The sequence below is a fragment of the Coturnix japonica genome, chromosome 8 (genome assembly GCF_054131305.1).
Source record: "Coturnix japonica strain WE chromosome 8, WE-NBRP24, whole genome shotgun sequence".
Taxonomy (NCBI): domain Eukaryota; kingdom Metazoa; phylum Chordata; class Aves; order Galliformes; family Phasianidae; genus Coturnix; species Coturnix japonica.
The window spans coordinates 18,699,044-18,721,275 of NC_140670.1; the positions used below are offsets into that span (position 1 = coordinate 18,699,044).

At 41.4% G+C, this 22,232-nt stretch overlaps 2 long non-coding RNA genes across 2 annotated transcripts; one reads left to right on the plus strand and one right to left on the minus strand.

Annotated features, from left to right (window-relative positions):
- Positions 1 to 180: 180 nt before the first annotated feature.
- On the plus strand, positions 181 to 18,762 carry LOC116653587 (uncharacterized). The gene is made up of 2 exons (XR_004307691.2): positions 181 to 515; positions 17,962 to 18,762. It is a non-coding gene; the product is annotated as an uncharacterized LOC116653587 (long non-coding RNA).
- LOC107315929 (uncharacterized) lies at positions 6,198 to 20,619 on the minus strand. Its single transcript, XR_014948874.1, has 5 exons — positions 20,564 to 20,619; positions 16,014 to 16,104; positions 15,054 to 15,089; positions 11,340 to 11,459; positions 6,198 to 6,828 (listed from the first exon to the last, which is right to left on the minus strand). It is a non-coding gene; the product is annotated as an uncharacterized LOC107315929 (long non-coding RNA).
- Between the last annotated feature and the right edge of the window lie 1,613 nt (positions 20,620 to 22,232).

Below are 22,232 nucleotides of genomic sequence, written 5' to 3' on the forward strand. Positions count from 1 at the left end.
GTAGCCTGTAAGTTCTTGAGAATGAGTAACAGTTTTCTTTCCTCTCCCCACTTCCCTTCTCTAGAATAAGTTTCATTTCATGAAAAAATTGAGTATTTCATTTTATAATCCACATTTGGATAGGAACCTGCCTGACCTTTGGACCTTCCTTAAGGCAGAAATATCACTGTCAGTTAGCTCTGGTGAAAGTCTGGCTGCGTGGTCCTCAGTTTCAGCAGTGAAAATATAGTGCTGCCTGGAACCCATCTATTCATTGCTCAACTGACTTCACAAATCCTGCGCAGTAAGGCTTGGGAACATACATCACTTCTGCAGCGCTTGACAGACCATCCCTGAAGCCTATGACAGCTGGGCAGATTGAATCAGTGATACAGTTGACTGGGCATTTTATTTAAGGATGTCATCATCTCCATTAAAAACATTCATCTTTTTGTGCACCTCTTCCCTGTGTTACAGACTGTTTCTAACTCTCCAGTCTCTCTGCTCATCTCCCTTCTGGATCAGTCACCAAAATGGTAAGCCTTCATGTTTTCTGTGCCAAGAATGGCATTGTTTGCTTTCGGGAGAAAGTTCATGCCAAATAGGTAAACTGACTTCTATTTATGCAATGTTTGCTGCAAGTGGCCCAATGAGTAATGTGTAAAATACCATGGTTAATTATGCTGAGGCAAAGCAGGAGTGCAGCACTGGGGTCCAACTTTGCAATATGCTAAGCACTGAAAGCAGTGTAATCTACTTGCACGTGCATTAAATCCTCAGCTTACTTTGATCACAGTGGAACATATGAGGCTCAGGATAGGGCTTTCTAACAGGAAGGTTACGGTTACAAGAGGTTAGTCAGGAACCAGAGCTGATTCAGGAGAAAGTAACCAGTACTTAAATAAACACCAGAAAGTAGAAGTCTGTAACAGAAAAAGTTGGTCTACAGTTTACTATACTATAAAAAAATCAATAAATGAGGATGAGTAAAACCCTTTGAGAAACTAAATCAATTACTTCAAAAAGGTTACTGGAGAAATGCTTTTGCTTTCTCTTCATGGTTCAGGCCACTGTAGCGTTTCAGATGCTGTCAGCCCTGAAGCATTTTGCACCTTGCACTGGAACACGACAGTGGTACTTCTACATTCTCAGTGGGAATAGAACCTACACGGCAATTCCCCTCTCCTGCTACACACCACACACCTGTTGCCATAGGCAAGCTCCTCTTCCCCCAGTTACAGCTATAGTTAACCATGAGGTCAATGCCAGGACACAGCAATGTCAAGAGCAAATAGCTGCTTTTTTTTTTTTTTAAATAACATGTCTTACTGATCCTCCTTTGAGAAAATGTCTTTTAAAATAGAGGGAGAATTTATAACGCACAGCAAGTGTCATCAACCAGAATAAAGGAAAGTTCAAGGGTAAAGGCGTTTCATTTTTAAATGTTAGTTTTAAAGTTTTTTCTTTGCAAGATCCTTTTATCTCCTGCCTTCCCACTCTCAATCTCCCTACAGTTTCCTTGGCCTCAGAAGAGCAGGCTAATGTGCCTGGAACTAATTCAATGTATAACCAGGAGACAGGCTCTGAAAGCATCCAGCTACTTTACAGTTAGAAAACAAATATTTATGTAGAAATACAAAAACAGCAAAACCGAAACAAACAAAAAAACAGCTCTATTCCTCAACTAATTACATACCTCATTACAGTTGGGTCAGGTCAAGTCAAGATACATTACACAGACCTCTTTGACTTTGCTCTGACCTCTGAAATGAACCCACTGATCTTGGGAGAGCGGCTCAGCCCACCACTGCTCTGAACAGCCATAGCCACTGATTGATCCATCCCTCCCATTTGTTGAGGACACACACCGCAAGAACAGGCAGGAGCTGCAGAGTTCAGTGGTTACAACTAAAGGTAATTCTGCGTTCAGGTGACAATCAGATACTGAATATCAATACCCTTCAAACACTCCATCTAGCATAGCAAAGGTGAGAGACACAAAAGCTTGTCAAATATTCTGCCCAATTTCATTGTTCCCTTGAAAGAATTCCAGCATCCTTTTGCCCTCAAAGATGCATAATCAAGACCAGCACACGATCTCCCTGACTCTAGCTACTACCTCTGAACCACAGTAGTAAAACCATTTATGTTTTGCTCTGCATAGGAAAGTCAGGAACCACTAACTTCCAAGCCATTTTCTCTAGCCCTTAAGTTTCAGGCTATAGCCTTTCTTACCTGGTGTTGTCTTCTGGAGGACTGTGAGCATCCAAATTGCTGGACTGTGTCACTTTCAGAGGTCTGTCATCATCTCCCTCCGGAAGGATAGTAGGGCAGATGTGTAATCCCACCACAGAGGAACCATCTGCTGGTGGAAAGGAGACCCAGAAATTAAGCTGACAGAAATTAGGACTCCCCGTAGGTCTTCAGAACAAGAGCCAAAAAAAACCACTGCCACCAGTAGGTGAAAATGATGCATAAGGGATAGGTGTTACTGTTGAAGTTAGTCTTCTGTGGGCCTTCTGTCAGCCTGGGAATGATGGGTTAGTGCTGAGTGCTGCATTAGCAGCAGCTGAGAAAACAGGAGTAACAAATGCTGATTGTATGGCACACATGGTAATTATCTGCTGAATAACTGTATGGCATTTATAGGCCTCCAAATCAAACCTCTCCTCTGCTGAGAAAAATAACAGGGAGGTTTCATAGGCCCTTATCTCAGCACTCTAGCTGCACTGGGACCATTGAAACTGTAAGTCCAAGGCACCAGTGGAGAAATCAGCAGAGAAAATGCTGATTTTGATTGATGGATATCTTAGAGATGTCCCAGGAGCACTTGCTGCCCTTGCTTGTAGAAAACAAACAAGGTAAATAAAAACCCATCCTCTAAAAAAAATGCTTAATATGTACCTTTGCTTGCAGAAGACAAGAGACTGGCAGAGTGATATTCACTTCCCACTCATGGCAGCTTGGATGTTAATGGGCAAGAGCTTGTAGGAAATCCCTGGGACAGCACTGAGAGCAGCACAGATCTTGTTAGAGAATGCAAGAGTCAGTGCAGGTGTGAGGTGTTCCTATGTACCTACAGATCACATTCTGTCAGAGAAGTGAGCAATGGGGCACCATGCATGGGAACAGAGCCTCCATTCCAAGTTCCACATCCAGCTTGACCAAAGAGCCTAATTTGGTCAAGTTGCAGCTAGAACTACCAGCTACAATGAAAAAATCTCATTGCCTTGTTTTATCTGGCACAGAAACCTACTGGAGCATTTCAAGAGAAAAGGGGAAAGTACTTTTATCTGTAGTCCTTTTGGCCAAAAAAAAAGGACTGGATTATAGATTGATGGTTAACTGCACTCCTTAGCAGTCAAAACAGTTTGACAAAAGAAAGTAAAATAACAGGTATTCACTGGATCATTCTGAAGCACAAAGCTAAGATTCTAAAAAACTACTGAGAATGGGAAGTGCATTTTCTCTGCTCCTAAAGCAACATCATTAACAGCTCCTGCTGTCACTTTCTGAATGGCTGATGGATACTTTCCAGACACCATTCTACCGGTTTTCAATTTCCTCTTTTTTTACCGAGTGTTTTTTAAACCCTCCAGGCAAAGCTGTACTTTCAGAAATGCTCTCCCATCCCACTTTTGGAGCTCTGCTCAGACAGCAGGGCTACCACCTGTCCTGCGAGACTGAAAACCAGAATGAATTCCTAATATTTTACCTTTATTTTCATAGTGCTCCCTTGGTAAATAGAGCAGTGTAGTTCACAGGCACAGAACCCATGGTTTAGGTACCACAAGGGCATTTGCCTCAGGTTTGAAATAATTTTGAGACAGCAATGGCTGTATTTCATTGATGGTTTCAGTTTTTGTCAGAGCTGTTTCTTGCTTTTCCTCCTCTGAGTCACAGGTTTGTGCATGACAGCAAGGGATCCTCTGCAGCATTTTGTGTATCTGTGCTCCTTTGCACAGTTGTTTGCAACATATTCTTTTCAATTATTTTTTCAAATCACAGCCTCCTGCAGCTCATCGTTGATACTGCTGTAAGTCTGCCTGTTCTGGGACTACACAGAAGGCTTGGTCTGACACTCCTGGAGAGCCCACCGCAGGGTGGTTCCTCTTGAACCACTGCCAGCCCTGCAGGAGGGACTCCAGCCATTCTGTTCAAGCATCTTCCCTAAGCTGTTGTTCTCCAAAGGGCATTCCTTTTCAACACTATAAGCCCACATGGTTTCCCTGGACAGCATGGGTTTCCTTCCACATAACAGTTCAAATTGTCTCCATCCTTCAGTAAATTGGGTTTGTGTGTGACTGCCTCTCTAAGTGACAAGCTGTACAACAGGGAAAAAGAATGTGGACTGGAGTCCCTGGATGTCTTCCACCATCCGGACCTTAACACTTGCCATGAGTTCCTCGCTTCCCACGCTGGCTGCCAAGCACCAGACAAGAGTTAGGGGATGGCTGGGTCAGTGAGGGCTGTACTGAAGCCCCGTCTGCTAAAGGAAATGTTCCTCTGCTCTAACGACATACTGAAATAGTTGTGCTGACAGCATCTGCTTCCTCTTAAACAGCTATTTTACTCCTACATTTGACAGATGGACCAGTGACGGGGAGATGAGTGCTGAAAGCCTCCGGCTAATTTTACTGATTTGGAAACATAACTGAGAAATACATGTATTTTTATCCCTCCCTATTTTCACAGAGTTTTTACTCCTTTCATTCAGCAAATGCCAGAGCTACAAATCAGATTTAAATTTAATTTAGCAAGAAATGGAGTAGAAGGTGGAGACGTGAAGGTTTGGCTGATCTAAAACAACTGTTTGGCCAACCTAAACCATTTCACCCATCCTCACATTTTTGCAGGCCAGGTGAATATTTCAAACATAATTAGCAAATATGTTTTCAGTACAGAGACTGCTTCTGGAGCAGGAGGACCCACTTTTGATTTTCATGCCTGAACTAACCAGCTGGATTGCCTACCTTACTTCAGATGTGTCCAAATACAGAGGCTGCTCTGAAATTAATGCTACCTATTTTATCATGTTGGCCTACAATGTCAGAGGTGGATGCTGGTGGTATGGCAGTAGAAGTGAACCTTTCTGACACTATTCCTTTACATGTTGTTGCCATGTGACAGATGGCAGCAGACAAGCAGTCCGACACAATGGTAGATGACATGAAAGTGTGTGTGAAACAAGGGTTTGTCACTGAATTCCTCCAAGTGGAAAAAATGGTACCCAGTGACATTCACCATAGCAGTTCTGCCACCTTTCTTGCTTCCATTCTTGAGCACTGCACGATATTTCCCTTACACTTCCTGAATTCTCAAACTTGCAGCAGAGCTGTTCTCACCTTACATCCTGCCTGAAATGCATAGGCTGTATGTGCTGCTGTGAGTCAGCAGTAATTATACTCCATCTGTTGGAAAGATGCTAGGGATGGAGTTGAAGGTGATTCAGCAAAACACTTCATTAGCAATATCATACCGGCAGTCATCACACCTTAGTCATCAGCTCCAGGCTGCACAATCAGAGGCCATAGTGTAATAGAGCTGTCCCTAAAGGCTTTCTGTAGTAGCCTGAAATATGCTACCCCTTAATACTTACAGACTGCAAATCAAAACACTAAAAAATGGCAAAGTTGATGCCTAAATGCTGTGAGCAATTTCACATTTGCCTATCCTGTCAACCATTCTTCTCTCAGTTCTCAAAAAACACAGCACTGAAATAAAAAATCAGTTTATTCTGATGAGTCAGTGCTCATAGTATTATCCTGGCACACTGAGATACTAGCAATTAAACCTCATTCTCCAGTTGTTCTGCATTTCTAATCACTGCCAGTTCTCATGTGTTTCTGGCTTATTACTTGCTCAGGAGACAGAGGCAGATGGCCAAGAAGGTATCAGAGTCATGCCGTGCTGAAGTCAGTCTAACTGCAGTTAAAATCTGCCATCTGAACAAAACAGACTGAACGTATAAAGCGAGTCCACCGTGGGGTTAAAGCTGCCACATCTATTAAAACAAGAGCAAAACTGCACTGGATACCAGTATTGTAAAAGGAACCAGCATAGCTAATTGTGTGGTTGGTTTAGTTGATGTTTGTTATAAATTACAGTAATTAGCAATGTAAACCAAAGTCAAAGACTGTTATTCCAAGATTTAACTGCTTTTAATTTCTTTTTAAACTGGTATGGAGGTGGGTAGCTATTTATGAGGCTGAGGGCAGAACACTACTGTGTGCACAGGGAGGCTGTTCTGCTGTACATGGGTACACTGACCTGCTCTGCCCATGCCTCACCTGGCCCACCTTCCACAACAAAGCCTACTGATTGTGCAATATTTTGTATGGGCAAATCAGTTAAGGGCCAGCATGAAACCAGGAATCCCATTCCAGTTTGTTGTCTGTTTAAAGAATGAGATGCTCAACACCTTTTGCCTATCAAGCATTTTACAGCAATGACATACTGTCCTCTCACTGCTTTATAAGGCCAAGTGGATAATCTTTCCTTATCTCCTAAATATGTTTGATGTAACACCCTGAACAACACTCACAGCAGCTAATAAGGACAGCATTTTTTATGGATGTTCTAATTCTGCAGAATTGCAATTTATTATTTGTTTACTTAGTTTAAAGATGATACATTGTGCAAATACCTTCTTTAATGCTGACAGTTTTGTAAAGGCCTGTGAAAAAGGAAGTGTTGGATTTTTAGTGTAAACTGAAGAGACCATCTGAATGCTGAACAGGGAAAAAAAGGAGCACAATACCTGCAGTAACTGTGCTGAGGAAGTCGAATGGGACAGCAGATCTGATGCCTCCTGAGCTTATATCTGCGTCTCAGTCAAACAGCTTTTTCCTAAATTCAAAAGAGAGTCAGCTCATGCTTTGTTAAAGGCATTTCAAATCTGTCTCTGTAAATTCTACATGGTTATGGAAACTGTTCAAGTTATCCAGCGTGAAAATGTGTCATGTTTTGCTCCTCTCAATAACTTATTTAGCACTTTACTTAATTTAACTTTAAAAAAAAATCACTCAATGCAACACTGCCAAATGCCTCTATGCTTTTGTTTTAAGTATTCACCTGACTGGCCTCATCCTATAAGCACATATATTTCTATATTAAATTGTCACTGGGTAACATGCAGAAGTAATTCCTGAAGCAATCCCAGGCTAATGTATTCCTCCATTCAACTGGAACAGAAATGAGTTTGAAGTAGGTACATGGTTGCTGGAGTTTTTCCCAACTGTTGTACTTCTGGACCCATATAGTCCCATAATTTTAAACAATTGGTAAGTATTAACAATGAAGCTGCAGCTGCTGTAGATTACACCTGCCTGCAGAACTAAGCAGCAGCTACATAAATTAGGAGCAGAGAGATTTTGATACTAAAACTCGTTTCTGGAGCTGGACCTCAGTGCAGTGAAGCTCCCAATAGATCTCAACAAGAGATCTGTCATTTGACCTGTGGTTGGACCTCTTCATTTTCAAAATGTGAATTGATAATAAGATTACTGTATACCTCAGATAACACTTGAGGTAGCAGCTAAAGAGATAGAGGTGATTCATAGATAACTTGTATGTACTCAGAGGATACTGATTTCCATGGAGAAAATGGCAAAATTGCTCTCTGAAATGCAAACAGATGATTTCCTTAAACAGTTCTTAAACAGTACAGAGATCTTAAATAGTTGTTCAATGTAAAAAGATGTTTTGTTCAAGTATGTATAATTTCAGCGACTATTTAACAGTGACCAGAAATAGAATCGACAGCTTAACACTTATTCAAGTCAAATACCTTGTTATAAATATAGTCAAGATACTACAAAAGCAGTTTCTCTAATAAGAAGCAAAACGTAGCCATATATTATCCTGATTGTGGTGATACTGATGTAGCAAAATACTTATTCACAAACTCACTTCCCTGAGTAGTACCATAAGGACACACCTATGAAATTTCCAGGAGGATCCCACAGGAGCCCTACACTTCATTATGAAGCAATGTCCCAGCTTCATTTTCAGTGAATGGTGTTTGCTTTCTAATTTAAAAATGGGGCATAATCTAAAAGGTATATAAGCTCACCCAGCTCTAATGCCTATATTATAGAGCTCACAATAGAAAATGTTTTATGCTCACCTCAGACAGCTCTACCTACTTTCATGAAGCTCTTCCTCTTCTCTATAGGGATCTGATATCAAAGGTGAACACACTCAGAATCTTCTTATAGACTAATGGAAGTGTTTTTTATTATGATTATTTTACTTTCTCTATGTTATCCCCTCCCCTTATTCTTATGCTGGATAATTGAGCACCAAGCTTACAAGAACTGGAGATTATGAGGAAGAAATATCTCTGTCTGTACCCTGCAGAGCTTCCCAGCAGTTTTCAGGGGGGCTGAAGAGAGATAGGCATAGACTATATCAGCACTGTGCCTTCCAGATTTGTCCCCGGTATAAGAACTCAGATAGGTGAGAAACTGCTTTGAGCAGCAGAGTAGGCTGCTCTGAAGTTGGTGCATAAAGCACTCTGGGGATGTTTTGGACCTTCTAGCCTGTCCTCTAGACCTTTCCTAACTCAGCCAGAACCCCAGCCTTACTCAGGCTGGGCTTACACAGTAGAGCACATCAGCTGAAAGTATTATGCACCGTTGCTATGCAAGGCTGCCCAGAGTTCACAAATAGAGAAGGAAGTGGGGTGCAGGCCTTTTGCCAGGTCCCTTTATAGCACAAAAAACACGAGCATCCAAAATATGTGGGGTCAGGTTGTGGGTTTGAAAGTAGAGATATGAAGAGCAAGAAGAGCAACTACAGTTTGCAAAGTCAGAAGGCAAATACATTTCTAGCTGTAAATCTTGTCAAAACGATGGGCTTGAGGCCTTGCAGCCTGCCCTTTGTGCTCTCAGAATTGCTGAGAAGAGTTTTCAACAAACCTGACCCAAAAACACCACCAACACAGTTTAAGAGCTGAGATGAATTATCAGAGGTGTCAGACACCTTGCCTACCTCCAGCCCAGGAGCTGAGCTCAGTGGGAGGTTTCCTTGCTGGAGCTGCATTAGAAACACTCTGTCCTCAGCTTCACATCCATGAGGAGACGGGACTCCACATATCCCATGTCAGAGCTCAACCTCACAATCCCATTCCTAGTGCTGGCAGGCATCCTTTCGTTTGGCTAACAGGTGACTTGATTTCTACCTGCAAACCATCTGCCTTGGGATAGTGCTACCTGGAAGACCTCAGAGAGCAAAACCTGCACTAAATGGACTAGGCTGCCATCTTTCTTCACCATATCAAGCCCAGCTGCATACAGACTACCCACCCTAGGTAACTATCTCATCATCACAAGTTAGTGTTGCTCAGCTCAGATGAAAAAGCTGTCAGTTGAGCAGACTGAGTCTGGGAATAAGTTGTCAGTGAAAGTCACAGACCTTTTTTGCAGGAGACTGTAACACATAGAAGTCATTAGTAAATTTCTGTGGGAAGGCAGAATTTTGGAATCCACCATAGACAGTGTGTGAGCTCTGGTTCTCCTCTATGCTCCTCTTCTGAAAAAACACCCTGAGCATCCCTAACATCACTACACAAATCTCCAATCTCCAAGTTCAATGAATCCCAGATGTACCACTTTGGTGTTCTGCTTTCTTGCTTTTATTAAGGGAATGAACTCCTGTGAATGCTACTCTACTAGAAACATTTACTCTCTGGAAATTTGAGAAATATCCTGTGAGACAGCAGCATTCAGTGAATTGCGTTGGTATGACTTGTTTCTTGAGAAACATTTCTCTGGGTAGTTCCCTTAAGAATTCATTATTGTCACGTCCCACTTGTAGGCGGAGGGAAGGGGTGAACAGGTTGCAGTACTGGCTTGAATTTATCCCATATAGACCAGATATATTTAGAAAAGTCACAGTCTCAAGAATACAGTGCCATCATTGATTTATGTGCAGAGCAGTAGCAAATGAGCAATGAAGTTAAAAACTATTAGGAGCAGGCTAGCAGATGGGAAAAGTACCAAAATAAACATTCTGATAAAAACACAGATTCAGCGAACCAACAAACCCAATGCTTTCTCAGGAGTTTGGGTTTATCTGGGCTAACTAAGTAAATTTGCTAAGACTGTTGTTAAACTATTATTATACAGAGGCACAGAACACGACCAAGGTCAATTCAGCTTAATTTGGATATCAGAATATCAGGAAGAAAATACCAGTCTTACTGTAGATCAGTCACTGCCCTTATCAAAAAAAATGTGAAAGTCCTTCTAAAAGAGCAGCCCTTTCCCAAAACCTGTGTCAATAAAACTAGATGCAGTATTGGTATTTGGGTATCCAGAGCCCTCAGCTGCTACTCCTCCCACTGAGCCTTGTAATTCTCTGTGAAATTGCTTCAAATATCAGGAATTTCCTCCCCCATCAAAAAAAAAAAAAAAAAAAAAAGAGTAATGCAAGTGTATAAGATGTTCTGCCATCTTAACATTACATGGAAAGTAAATTCTCATTAACAAGATTTTCAGTCAACCTGATTCGCATCTTCTACTGCAGGACAGGAGATGTTAGATAAATAATACTGGTGTTTGGGGGAACTTACAAGCAGATTTATTTAGGAACAAATGCTGTGTGCTGTACACACATGCATAACCAAGCTGTGAGCTTGATTATGGGAGACTGTACAGCAGTTCTCTCAAACATGTATTTATTGCTTAGGGCTGTCTCAGTCTATCAAATTAATATTTTCTAAGTTAAGATGTGTTTATATAAAGTGAAACTAGTGTCTAAGGTACTTTTTATGTTCTATCTGGTATAAATACTTATTGTAACACTAGAATGCTAATGCTAAAAGTGATTTATATAAACTGCACAATTATTTAACATAGCTCCCAAGAGCTTCAGTGATAAATATTCAGGTTTGTTATTTAAAAGGGAAAAAGATGCAACATTGAAACCCATTGAAACAGTGCTACAATGCTGGCTAATAAACAAAAGGCAAAATGTTCTTATTTAATACTGAATCTGCTTCTTGAACATTGCCTATTTGCATTCAGTTGCAGTGGGAAGACATCACCATGAATATGGCAAGTGTTCCAAAACATTTGGAGAAACAATAGATTTCCACAGGACGTATTATAGTTAAAGAGCATCTGTTATGGCATAGCTGTCTCTGAAAACACAGACAAATAACTAAATAATGCACTTAGGTGTAAACAGTTTTCTTGCACAGAGCACTCTTTAAGTTCAGTGATCAGCTCTAGAACTGTCTGGGACTTGGTTTGTTTGTTTTCAATTTTAAATCTTACAATTCATCATTCTAGAGTTTTTAAAACAGAGCTTTCCTGAGACAGATCATAACATCACTTAGGACTAGACTTGCTTACCACTGGCAAGGCTGGTGCTTCTGCAGCTGAACTTGTTGGCACTTTTTCCTGGGCATAATGTAGAGCTGTGAAAGGGGATAACATCTTCTGTTCTGCCAGTTGAAGGTTCTTGAATCAACACTGCAGGTATAAAACAAAGCAGGAACTTCATTTTACTTGGAATTAAAGTTTCCATGTCATACATCTACTGCATGTACTCTAACAAACAACACCTTGATATAGGCTCTTTGCTTCTAGTGGTATGCACCATACACACCAAGTGTGTGTAAGGCAAAAGGAACTCTAGCAGATCTCTAACAGGGAAAAGAGGGGCATGTGTTTTCTCTGAAGGATACTGAGTTCATTTTGCATTTCCCTCTGCTTCAAAATGCCATTGTTTTTGAATCTTTCTGAATTTTGTGACAGGAGACTGCACTGTACAGAGAATGGTAAGCTGCCTGAAATTGTCCGTACTTAGTAGGTGCTCATGTCAGAATGTATAAAAGCACTATAGTTTGTTTTTCTTTCTAGTCTGTTTTTAAATGCCTTGGCAAGAACATGCTCCAGATACTCAGCAATAGCTTGTATGCCCTTATGGATGTGATTACACGTACACACGAATATGTCAAAACAGAAATACAGAATTACTGCTGTATGTGTGCAGCACTTGCAAACTACTCGGTTCAGTGCTTGTGTGGTAAAATTACACAGAAATGTCACCTGTCCCCCCTGCTTAATCACATCGCCTATGTGTAAGCAGTCTGTAAGCACATCAGTTTCACTATATGGGAAACACACCCTTCTTTATTCTCAGTTTATTAACTATACATTCATAAAGCACCCTGTAATTATTTAAAATTACGTATATTAAGCCATGTTGGGTAGGGCACGTCCAGGTAACAAACATAAGCACTGTAGTTTCTACAGCCCAAAAACTGAAATTTGCCTAGAAGTGGCCGTAACCATTGACTGGATGGGAGAGGGTGAGGGCTTCACAGAGCTGCCATAGAAAATGCTTTGCTCAGCCATGCCCAGAGTGCCTATCTCTTAATAAGTAATCCAGGATTGCTAAAATTAGCCTGGCAAATCTTTTCTTGTCTTTCTGCCTGGTGGATTTTTTTCCCCCCAAAAGTAAATTACTTTTGGCATTTTAATTCTTAGTCTCGTCATATTAGTAATGAAAGTGACTGCAGATCTTAGCTCACTTGAAACGTTACTGGTGACATGCACAGCTGTGTTTCACAGGTCTGTTTCTCAGTATACTGCTCATTATTTCTGAAGAAAGTTTGTTCCAGGATGTTTGGAAAAGCTATGAGCCTAATTGCCATTAACAAAATGACTGATAAATGAGTTGTGTGTTTTGCTGGAGTTGTGTAAAAGGTGTGTCTTTAATTACAGTTCAAACACTGTAAATCAAATGATTAGACTATAAATAAAAGACCCTGCAGCCGTCCAGATTCTGGTCTGCTATCAGTTACCGTTTTATCAAAGCCAAATGAATCCCACATGCTTCAGGTTCCCGAGATTCACTTTGTGCCATTTTCTGCAGACGGCAATTACAAACTGCACAGAGAATGTTGCCGAGCCTCTTAAACCTCAGTGATAAAATGAATTCCTGGTCATCACTCAGTATTCTCTTTGCAGCCACTGGATCTCGCCCAAATTTCTTTGTCCGTGTGCTGCTGCAATACCATTCCAGACTGAATCTGACCAGAAAGAACACTGCATTCTGCTCTTCCTCCTCTGGCAGAGGCTTTATGTACACAGCTAATTTGGTACACCCTTTGCTAACTTGCTGGATATTTGGGTTGCCATACAGTTTCCATGTGTTTCTGACTATATTAAACTTCTGCTTTTCTCCCTCTGATTTCTTGCAGCTTCTTTTACCACAAACTGCATTTCATATGTTTCTCTTTACTTAGTAGTTGACCCTGCCAAGAATTGCTGGTGTCACTGTGCTGCTGCACAGCTCTCTGTGAGGCTGCTTATTATTAAGTGGATATTAGTCAGCCCTGGAGAGAAGGGCTGCATTGTGCTGCAGGTGAAGTTGAACCTTGACCAAATAAATAAAGCTCAATTTTGCCTTCTTTCAGAGATCAATTTATTTTTCTGCAGCCCGCAGCAGAACTAAATGAATCGAGTCTCAAAGCTGCCAGAAGACATGGAGATTTCTGGATTTATTTTTTGTACATGGACTGGTTCAGATTATTTACTTAAGGTGGGACAAATATCAGCAAATCTCTTATGAACCGCAGCAGAAAATTGTGCAACTACAGAGAAAGCACAACTAAGAAGCAGCTGTTACTGAGCTGACCATGGCCAGCACTGAGAGCAGGACTGAAATCTCCCTCCTGTGACATTGCAAAAGCAATTATGAAACAAAAAGCTAGTAGCTACTCAGGGAAATGGTACAAATGGCAAATAAATCATTCAGGCCTGAATAAGACCCTTATGTATTCTGGAGATCAATTCTTGCTGTTTCCTTGCATTCAGTCATATTCAGTTACTACTACTCTGGGTACAGTGCATTTTCTTTCTGCTCTTCTTTCATTTTATCCCTGTTCCTTAGTCACCAAAGATGTTACATAGAGCAACTGACTGTCTCAGTGGTCGTGCAGGCTTTGAGGAAACAAATCATTGAGATAAGTTGCAGATACTGAGCACCCCCTAACAACACTGGGACTTTGTTCAGTGATGGTGAATACACCATGAGTTTGCTGCCCCTCTTCCAGGCCAGAGCCATAAAAACTCTCTGAAATGTCCTCCCTGTTGTCACCTTCTGAGCTGCCATCCTTCCAGTAATTACTGCAAAGAAAAATTTATGTTATTTCTTGTATGCCTGGTTAAAACACAGCAACAAGAGCTGCCCCTTAATTCATGAGAACCAGCCCTGTACTCTAAAGAACACTTCTTTTGCTGAGATATGCTACTAATTGAAGTACATTACAGCAGATAATAAGGTCTTCCCTGACAGCTGGCTAAATGAGTACAGTTGCAGCACGTTGTATGACTACCAAGAAAGTTTCAGTTCCCTCATATACTCATAATACAGTTGCCACCACAAAAACAAGCCGTACACTGCTGCTTTTTGGACAGGAAAAAAAGAGTAGCCCCATTCCTTTCCATCAAATTCTACTGGGAAATAAAAGCACAAGACAAGGCACCAACTACAGAACTGCAGTATCAGACAGCATGCCTCAAAACCCCAGTGAGCAGGCTTCAAGTTACCAATGGATCCTCCTTGGCACAAAGGAAGCACCAAGGAAGCCAACCCCTGAATCTTTAGAACTGCAGTCAAACTCAGTCAGGCACACAGGATGGCTGGAATCAGTATCAGCACATTACCTGTGTCTGAATGAGATTCCTGTCTGTAAAGTCTCCCTTCTGTTTATGTCTGAATCAAAATATTTGGCTTTTTTGGACCCCATATGCTGCAATTCATGTATAAAAGTCCACATACAACTCATACAGTTTTTTCAGGTAATACTTGCAAGCTTTGCTCAACCGTGAATCCGTGTGGGCTCTCTACTCTCTGAAGGTAATTCACCTCTAAGCACTTATTCTCAAGTGATATGATCCATTCCTTACATGACTATGATGGCCTTTGCAAGGATATTATCCATGCCATGCAGTGATATATATAGGTACAGAGTGATATATGCTGAGGAAGTGCTGAAGTCTACATCTGCCTCCTGCAATAGAAGTAATTTGATCACATGGAGTGCATCTACTTACTCAGATCCAGTGTCAGAAGGATAACTCATGTCATCTCTGCAGAAGTAAAAATAAATAAGGTTCAGGTGGAGTTCAACGACCTATGGTTGCATATTAGCAGCTCGCAGTGTAGATGAGAGATACCTAACTTCTCCTGGGATAGGAGGCCCTTTAAAGGGCCTGATAGAAAATCAGTCAGGAAGGTGCAGTACATGGATGAAGAGTCACTTCAGTGATTCATACTTTGGTCATGACTTTAGTGGGCTTTTGTGAGCCACAGCTACAGCTTCTATCTTTTAGCAGGATTGCTTTGAGTCACTGGCCTGACTATTCGTGATCTACAGAGCTACGGAACCTGAACAAGTCTATAGAATAAATTGTTCCTGTTCATGTACTACATTATGAACTGCAAAGTGCAACTGTGGGTAGACTGTTAATTTGTTTCTATCTTAATCTCTTATATGAATAAGGAAGTTCTATTAATAAGTAGTAACCAACCATTTGCCAGATCTTGCAAGTAAAATCTACTCTTGCCTCTGTTAGAGAGAGAAGTAAAAAATAAGAATAGTGATCAGCTGCAAATTGCTATGAACTTCCAAATCTGACACAATTAAGACATTCAAACAGTACCCCTTCCCGTCTACCTCTTCCAACCCCTATGTTTTCCCTTGTTATACTGTGTGGGATTACTGCCTTCAGAGCAAGAGTGAATTCACTATGGTCTTCCACATAAACAAGTGATCTAAAGTTACTAAGAAAATTCACAATGAATGCTGAGAACTGATGAAGTGTCCAATCTACTGCTACGAATTAACCTATATGAACTGGCAAGATGAATGATTAATGTAATGCATATTTGCAAATGGAATTATGCTTTCCAAAATGGAAGCAGACAGCTTGTAACCACTTAAGAGGGAAGAAATGAGTTCTATAAATAATATGGGACCATAAGGAGTGATGAAAATGAATGTTTAAAGATACCTGGTGGTGGTCAGGGGGAGCAAAAGAGAATGAGCCACACTCCTCTCTGCGGTGGCAGGACACTGACAGGACAAGAAGCAAAGGGCAAATCCTGGAACACATAAAATTCCCTTTAAATATTAAAAATATATATATATATAAAATCCGAGACATACGTTTTTCCACCATACAGTAATCAAACAGTGGCCCTGAGAATTTTGGAGTCTCCACCCCTGGAGACATTCAAACCCAGCCTGGACACAGCCCTGGGCAACCTGCTTGGGGTGACCCTGCTTTGAGCACAGGACTTGGGTGAGGTCCCACTGTCCCCATCTGTCTGTGATCCCACGGTACAGTGACTGCAGCCTGTCAGTGCCCACATGGACATCATAAATATGAGAACAGGAGGACCATAACCTTATCTGTGTAGCAAGATCTGAATTGTTGGGACAATCTGCTAGAGCCAATTCTCCATTAACAACAATTTTAAAATGAAATTAGATTATATTCTAAACAGCACCATGTCACTGAAGTAGGAGCTAATTCAGGAAAGCCTCTAGTCTCAGCTGCAATATTTTTAAGTTAGGTTTCTTTTAACAAATGGTCTTTGGTTTATATTGCTGAATGAAGCCTATCATCTGGTCAATTGAAGTACCTTGGTGTACCTTCTAGGTTTTTATATAATTTTGGCCTCAGAAAACTGAAAAAACAAACAAACAAACAAAAAAACCCCAACAAAAACAAAACAACAAAAAACATATTTAAATAGCATTGTCACAGTGAGAAGGACCAGCTGACATAATAGCTCCATAGACCTGCCTTTTAAGACATGAACACACATTTGAAAATGAAAATGCATCACAAAAGAGCCCAGTGCATCCCATATTTCTCCCTGGGGTGCCCTGCAGTACGTCTCTTCACAGGGAAAAGATCTCAGCTGATGCAACATCTAGGTTGTGGCTCTAAGAACTTTTTAAGAATGAAGAAAATATTTAATCTCATCAAGTATAACCATAACAGGGTTGCCAAACTTCAGTAATACTTGTAAATTTATGGAGAATATGCATGAAATCTCACCCCTTCTGACTACAGAGGATGACCATTTATCATGGGCAGGTTACCAAAACATTCAGAATGTGTTCAGCCCAGAACACAAAGGCACGTACACCTGAACAACATATTCTTTTTGCTCACTGTGTCACTGGGACAGCAGTCAGAGCATGCAGCGTGCTGCACATGATCAGAGTCCCTCGAGAAACCTACTTCAGCTCAAATATTTGTTTTGTAGATCGTACAAAGATAAGCTGCTAAAGGTCTGTGCGGCCTTTTTTTCCCCAGCTAGAGCATGCTGGCAGAAGCCACTCACGTGATAGTGCTCAGGAATACGCATGCCCAAGTTTTTCAAAAAGATGAATATTCCATCTATTCCTCCCTTTGAGTCTGGTAGTTTTAAGGACTGAGGGCACTGCAGCTCCTCAGCATCTCCTGTGACACACCGGGGCAGCGGCAGCCACGTGGCACACCAAGGATAGTCACAGCCAGGCCAAATCCCTTCCAACACAAAGAGAACATGTTTAGAATAAATAACCTTCCCCTAGTAACAAAGTTATATGGTTCAGAAAATTACTGCCAAGGAAGGAAGACTGGAAAGGAAGGTGAGGGAAAGATTTACAGAGTCACCTCTTCCCCTCCCTGGAAGCATTCATGGCCAGGCTGGATGGGGCTGTGAGCAATCTGGTATTGTGGGAGGTGTCCCTGCCTACAGCAGGGGGTTTGGAACGAGATGATCTCAAAGGTCCCTTTCGACCCAAACCATTCTGATTCTATGAAATACATGCCATATAATTCTAAAATGAAGGAAAATTAACTGGCTAAACACACCAAGCACTTTTGATTGTATCAGCAGAATCTTAGAGCTGAGTTGAAGTGTCTTTCATGACAATAATAAATTTTTTTCTTTTCCCTTCAGCACATTATTCCTCTTGAAGAATATAGAAGGTGACACCTGTATTATACCCAACACTGTCCTTCCACTTGATCACCCTGCCCAGAAACCTGCACCCAGACAGACCACAGGCTTCCAGGACAGATCCATCCCCATGAAGGGGTAGATGTCTACAGGAACAACCCCTGCATTGCTAATTTAAGGACTAAAAGAAGAAAAAAATTATTTCAAAAGTTTGCTGATTTGTTAAAACTCAATTGAAAAATTCCTAGTGAGCAGTGGCACAAACCCTCTTACAGCCCAAAGATGAAATAATTCCAGTTTAGTTAGTTAGTTATTCTATGAAAAAGCTGCACTCAAAACCCAGAGCACTGGGTCTATCTTGATCAACCTCAATGAATTTACTACCATGCAGGTGGCTAAAACCAAACATGGGTTAAGTGAGTTTAATACAGCAGAAAGAAACTTAAACACTAGTTAAAATGTAATTGCTGCCTTTTTTCCCTGTTTTACTACAAATCCTGAAGCCACTCCAAAATAAAGTAGGAGTTCTCTGTGCAAGTAACCTGATTTGAGCACAGGCAGAAGGTACCCCTTGAAGGACTGCCAAGACAAATGATCCTGTTTGATAACGTCTGCCTTGAACGTGATGAAATACGGCTCTTGAATCTGAGTCGCTGCATGTTTCTGTCCTGCTGTCTGTTTTAAAAAAATTCACAGAACTTCAGCCAGAAGTCTACCCCGATGGTATGTCTACAGTGTTGACATAGAGCAGGGATTGCCTAATGCCTTTTTATGTTTTACTAAATAAAGATATTTACTCTAGCATGATGTTAATGAATAACTGTCTGATGGGCTAAGTTGGAGATCTCAGGATGGAAGGGAGCTATCAAAAGCAGAATCTTCTCTCATTTAGTCGGCACTTCATGCCAAAATCAGTTTTTTGTTATTACCACTGCTCCAGCACTCTTATGATAAACTTATGAAGATTGCTTGCAAAAAATGATCAGATGTGCTCACTGGAGCTCATGTCCCTTTTCTCCCGCCCTCCTCAGTAATAGTACAGTTGCTCACATAAGCATCTTACACTGAAAGCACTGCATAGCCCAGATGTAGGCAGACATATACTACTCTGCAGCAGAGAATGTTAGTCCATGCTGAGTTGCAGATATCTGCTTTAGGAAGTCCTGTGTTGAATGGGAGCCTGGCTGTGCACTGTGCATTACTTTCTTTACAGCTGGCAAGGTGAAAACAAACACCTGGTAAATCTTTTCTATCCACTCAGTTTAGCTTGTCTCAGCACACAGATTAGGCAAGGATTTGTCTAGACGACCAAGAGAACCACTTCTCCTCAGCTATAGCAGGGCTTCCTAAATTGTGAAGGCTGCTCCTTCTGCTTAAGGAAATGAGCAGTTCTCTGCTGCAGGCCACTGAGGTCCTGCACTTTTCCTCACAATTTCTGACCACCTTGGGTAACTGAGACACGTCACTGCTGTTTTGTACTTCACTTTTGGAAGATATGGCTTCAGATTAGACTTCTGGAAATAGAAGCCCCTGACAGGTTTTCTTTCAGTGCCAAAACTGTAAAAGGTTACTGGTTGCCGGTGCTAATTTCAGATCTATCCTGATCCACATACCCTGTACATGACACACATTTCTCCTGCTATCCTATTAGCAAAGTATTACCACATTTTAATCCAATTATCATTAAATTCAGAGGACAGTCAACAGCAGATAGCTTTGCTATTACTTTTTTTTTTTTTTTTTTTAAATGCTGTATAAGGATTTGCAGGTTCCACAATGTGCTTCTTCTTAGGATAAATAAGTGCTCACTTCATTGCAGTGATTTCAGCCTCTTTTTTTCTGCTCCTGAGGTGCCACAATGCACACTTCCAGAATGCTGAGAAGACTCTGCTTGCAGTAAAATGGTCCAAACTGCAACAGCATGTCAGCAATCATACTGTTTCAACCTGCCCTGCACAGTATCATGTGTAAACTTTGATTTTGTAATGTGACTCCTAAACATGTAATGTAGGCATGTGAGGAAATGGTAATAAAAGCACAAGCCTTCGTTGTGGCCTCTGCAGCATCAGCGTTGCTGTAGTAAGAAGCAGAGATCACTTTCCTGGTTATGTGGAAGCATCACTCCCGCCAAAATTGTGTGTCACTTATGGACAACATAAAACCTGTTACTAAAGGTGGTATCCAATCACCAGCCTTATGCTTTTTTTTTTCATCTAATTTAAAAATATATTCTGCTGCTAATGTCTTCCACAAAATATCAAGAAATTTCCACAGCAGCATAAAAAAAACATCCTTTTGCTCTTCTTATTTGTTTATTTTGTATTTCAACACATTTTCCCAGATGCCACTATCAGCTGAGATAGTCATGCTATTCCTACATTTGACAAGCGACCATGTAAACACGCTGCAGTTTAATAAGCTAAAACAGCAACATGAATCAGAGACCTTCCCTTGCTCTCCTGCCTCTCCAAGCATTTTGTTGTACCTCTGAACACATATTTAAACTTGTTCAAAAGGCAGATTGTCAAAAGCATTGTGGCCTTCATTCTCTCTCCATATCTACTAAGAACTATGAAAAATATCCTAGGACTCATTAACTTACAGAAGGCTGCATGCTCCTTTCTTTTTCATGAGAATTTGCGCCGTTTTTCCAATCTGAAAACAGAAAAAGAGATTTTGCTTACAAATATGTGTGTTTGCAGTCACCTGAGAAACATGAACATCCTATGGGTCTATGAGTCCCAGTGAAATGCGTCCCAGAGTCCTGAAGCAATCGGCTGGTTTAGTCGCCAAGCCACTCCACTCTCAAAGATACTTGAAATGTCGTGGCAGTCAGGTGAAGTCCCAGTTGACTGGAAAAAGGCAGTGACACAGCCATTTTTAAGAATGGTAGAAAGAATGACCCAGGGAACTACCAACCTGTCAGCCTCACCTCTGTGCTGGGAAGGTCATGCAGCAGATCCTCCTGGAATCTGTGGTAAGGCACATACAAGAGAAAGAGAGGTGATATGGGGTGACCAGCATGGGTTCATGAAGGGCAGATCTTGCCTGAACAATCTTGCTGCTTTTCATTATGGTAAAACTGTGGACATGGGAAGAGCCACTGCTGTTTTCTATCTGGTCTTCAGTAAGACCTTTGACAGTCCCCCATAATATCATTCTCTTCAAATTGGGAAGATACAGATGAAAGATGGGAAGATGGATGGACTGTTCAATGGATGAGAAACTGGACTGTAACCAGAGGGTGGTGGTCAAATGGCTCAGTGTCCAGACGGAGACCAGTGATGAGTAGTAAGTGCTCAGGGATCAGTGCTAAGACTGGTGCTCTTTAACACATTCATCAATGACATGGACAGTGGGATACAGTGCACCCTCAGCAAGTTTGCAGACAAAACCAAGCTGTGTGGTGCAGTCAACACACCCAAGGGACAGGATGCCATTCAGAGAGACCTAGACAGGCTGAGCAGTGGAACCAGGTGAACCTCGCAAGGTTCAACAAATTCAAGTGCAAGGTCTTCCACCTGGGTCATTGAAATCTCTATTATCAGTACAAGCAGAAGGATATAAGGATAGAGCACAACCCTGTTGAAAAGTTCCTGGGGGTACCGGCAGATGGAGAGCTGGACATGAGTCAGCAGTGTGCCCTCACAGCCCAAAAAGCCAACCGTACTCTTGGCTGCAATGAAAAAAGTGTGGTCAGCAGGGTTAGTACAGGAGAGACATGGACCTGTTGGAGCACATCCAGAGGAGGGCCACAAAAATGATCCAAGAGATGGAACACCTCCCCTACGAGGACAGGCTGGGAGAGCTGGGACTGTTCAGCCAGGAGAAGAGAAAGATCAATAAGGTCATTCAAGGTCAGAATGGATAGGGCTGTGAGCAACGTGATTGAGCTGCAGGTGTCCCTGTTCATTGCAGGGGAGTTGGACTAGATGATCTTTAAAAGGTCCCTTTTAATTCAAACGATTCTATGATTCTATTAATAAGAAGACCGTATGAGGTACTTTTATTTAAGAGGCCAAAATCCTCATCTGGTATAATGCTGCTTTGGAATTAATTTACCATGTTGAAAAGATAACAAGCTGATGAGGCTTATGTTATCTAGATCAGCTATTTTGCATGCTTTGATGTGAGATAAATGGATATGTCTGAGGGAAAGGGAAGGACAGTGCTGGGACACACATTCAGCTGTTTCAGTCACAGAAAAGCCAGCCAGGATGTGCCATACCTGTGGTGTCAAAACGTCACTCCTTTGGCTGATATTTGCTGTC